Genomic DNA, 3,447 nt, shown 5'->3' on the forward strand with positions numbered 1-3,447 from the left:
GCAGTGGGGACACACAGGGTTTTTCATTGCACTGCTCTTGGCTGTGCCCAGTCTTTGAGCACATCCCTTTTAATTTAGGGCCTCCCTTTGTCTTTAGCAATGTTATAGGCTTTAAATACATATTATTGAAATAAAAAGAGTATGAAGAACTTCAGCTGGGCTGCACCACCACCTTTCCCATGTGGAACGTGTGCTTTGCAGCTGAACAAAAAATCTGCAGCTCGATGGGTTGCAAAGATGTGCGTGGAAGGGGAAAAGAAGAAAAAATCAAGCCCCCAACAGCATGTGCTTCCATGTGTACACGTGCATAACACACAGTTACAAGGCAGCCTTGATTTTTTTGTTGTTTTAATTATTAATTTTTTCTTCCTCCTACAGAAGAAAATTAATGTCTTGGCAGTGACACACGGTCAGGGCTGTGTTTCGGCCACTCCTTGGGTGAACCACATCAGCAAGATAACATGGCACAAAAATAATTTCTGAGAATGCATGACAGGAAGCAAATACCACATCAAACTGAAAATAAATAGCAGGTGGAAATTAAGCAGGCAGAACTCAGCACTTGCTATTATTATCCTAATTAGCAGTAATATTTATTATGCCTGGAAAAAATTTGAAAACCTGCACCTGTCCTAAATGCAAAGGGAGTTTTTGTGGTGCTGTATGTGATTTGAAAGCATTTGGGGGTTGAGTGTTGTAGAGGTGAACTTCAGCTTCAGGGCAAAGGCTGTGAGGACAGACTCTTAATCCCCAATTTATCTCCAAAATATGCTACCTGGGTGTAAGTAACCCAGCTGGGAGGAGGAAACCCCCCTGTGTCCGCCTGTGCCTGGCAAGAGCTCAGCCTCAGAGATTCCTTCACGTGCACGACTGGCTCGGGTACACTGAGTACAGGGCTGAGAAAAGTGTTTGCTTTGCATCTTAACCCCCAGCTACTTGGAAGAAAACAGGAATACAGATGTCTGGGTGAAAGAGGAGGGCTTGGAGAAGTGTCAGAGGGGAAACAGCACAGGAGATGATAAGATCCAGGGCAGAGCTGGTGGCTGTGGGGCTGGAAAGTCACGGACCTTGCTCAGGATGTGTGGGTCAAGTGGTGGAGAAGGAGAAAAAGCCATGGATAAATTTGTGGAAGGCAACAGACTTGAACATTATAGGGCAGGGCTGAGCATCAGCAGCATCAATTCCTATTTGTGGCTGAATGATGGTTTTAGTGCTGTCACTGTTTCCTCCTCCACTTCCCGTCCACTTCCCAGTGCCGTCGGATCCCATCCGTGCCCTCAAGCTGGGAGGGCAGTTTCCCACGGCAGCCTGTGCCTGGGGAGGGTGCAGCTTTGCCAGGGCTTCCCCCTGCTTACACCTTAGGAAATAAAGATGAGTGATAATTGCTGAAGGTGTGGATGGAAGAAGGCAATATATGGTGGCACGGTCTGCAGAGACCTTTCTGCATCAGAGAGCATAGAATGAAGGTTTAGGTGCTGTAGGAGGAACAAGCACTGATATTAAATAAGCATTTCAATGAAACTCTGCAGAGAAGTGAAAGCATTTGGTAGGCTGGCCAAAGGAACAGAGCTGCGCATACTTGAAGCAGTCAGCATGGTGATGGGGGCCTATCTCTCACCATCACTTCCTGCAGGGCAGGAGGGAAGTGAAAGAGAAATGGGTGAAATAGTAAAAAAAAAACCAAACCCAAAGCCCATATGAGTGCTAGGATCTTAAGGCAACTGCTTCTGTGGGTGGTCCTCAAGCAGCATCAGTGCATGCAGCTGGAGCTTGCACCATTGTGATGTTTTGTCCTTCACGTCAGCAGGCATGCTGAACAGCCAGGAGACTTTGGGGCTGCTGATTTGCATGCTGCTCCACATGCTGCTGCTCTCTGCAGCTATCCCAGTGAGGGAGGTGGATAAAGAAACTTAGATGCTCTCATGCAAACAAGGCACGTTCCTGGAGCCGGAGGCTGCGTTCTGGTTGTGGCCGTTGGTGTTGCTTTAGGTCTCTGCTCATGTCAATGGTAATTGGAGGCTGTGGAGCAGCCAGTGCAGCCCTCTGCCTTTGATGCTCAGGCCTGGCTGGCAGATCTTTTCTGCACAAAGGGCCGTTCTGGTCAAACCTGTCTTTTTTTGTGCAGAGACCGGTTCAGCATGTTTTTAGAGGCAGGGATTCGTGGATGCACCTGACAGCTATGGGAGTAGGTCTTTTGTTCCAAGGTAAGAAAGGTTTACGCAAGCCACTGTATTTTGGTGTACCTAAACAGCTTCACTCAGCAAGAATGCTTGGCAGCCTTCAGAGGCTGAAGCTGTTGTACTTCTGCTCAATGATTTTCGGATATGAAGTTCTCAATCAAGGGAGGGGGAGGGAGGAGATTCCTCCCACAAGCAGAGACCTGTTTTTACCATGCTCCAAGCCTGGCTTGTTTTGAGTGTCTGAAGTTTTCATCCAACTGTCTGTAAAGATAAAACCAGCAGCCAGCAGTGGAGTCAGAGGATATCTTGGGCTGAGGTCCTACAGCACTGGAGGGCTAATGGCAAGCCAGCATCCATGGCTAGGGTGCAGCATGGCCATCCCTGGAGCCAGAACTCCACATTGGCTGCATTTCTCCCCTCCATCTCCCATTCCTCTTGACACACCCTCTTGCCTTCATCCACCACTGTCCTTCGAAAAGGTAAGTCCTGTCTTGTGTTTATCTCTATCTCAGGAGACCAGAACACAGGTTCAGATTTTATGAATGAAGTGAATCACTTGCCTCCTAGCTTCTGTAAACATGGTCCACAGACCTGCCCACAAACAGGGGCCACTGCCCATCTCCTCCAGAGTTTCCTGCCCTTGTCGTCTGGGTGATGAGTGCTGGATGGCCAACTGCTTGTCTGCCAAGCTACATCAAGGTTGAATAGAAGCTGTTGCCTTCACTGAAGAAAGCAAGAGGTAGAAAACAACCTCCTGTTGACTCAGCAGGGGGAAAAAAACACACAAACAAACCCCAAAACCCAACAACTTTCAATTATCACCTTTGCACGCCACCCCCACTGGCACCAGGCAGCACGGGTGTGCCTGTGTTAGCTTGTCTTGAGTTATAATTTCCTCAGGGCATAGGCTACACCTATGTATGTGTTTAAGTAGTAATGATCAGACTGGTTGTGATGCATCCCCACCCCATCCTATCTATAGCTAGAAGGGAGCGAAGTCACCGGGGAAAATCTCCCAGTTTCCTTAGAAAGACTCGTTCTGCGAGTTCCTGCCCTGCTCGAGAGCCGCCAGCTGCCACCGCGGCGGTAGCTTGCAGGCAATGCTGCTTTTAATATATAGTGATGCAGCCTTGTGTAGCATTTAATTTTCGTCTTTAACCCAGAAAATAACCGTCTTGGCTTTTTTTTTTTTTATCTCTCTTCAGGTGACTCACAGTGCTGTGTTCCAGGACACATGAAGCGCAAGGCTGCCAGCTAATTCATTGTT

Source organism: Cuculus canorus, chromosome 8 (assembly GCF_017976375.1).
Source record: "Cuculus canorus isolate bCucCan1 chromosome 8, bCucCan1.pri, whole genome shotgun sequence".
NCBI classification, from domain to species: Eukaryota; Metazoa; Chordata; class Aves; order Cuculiformes; family Cuculidae; genus Cuculus; species Cuculus canorus.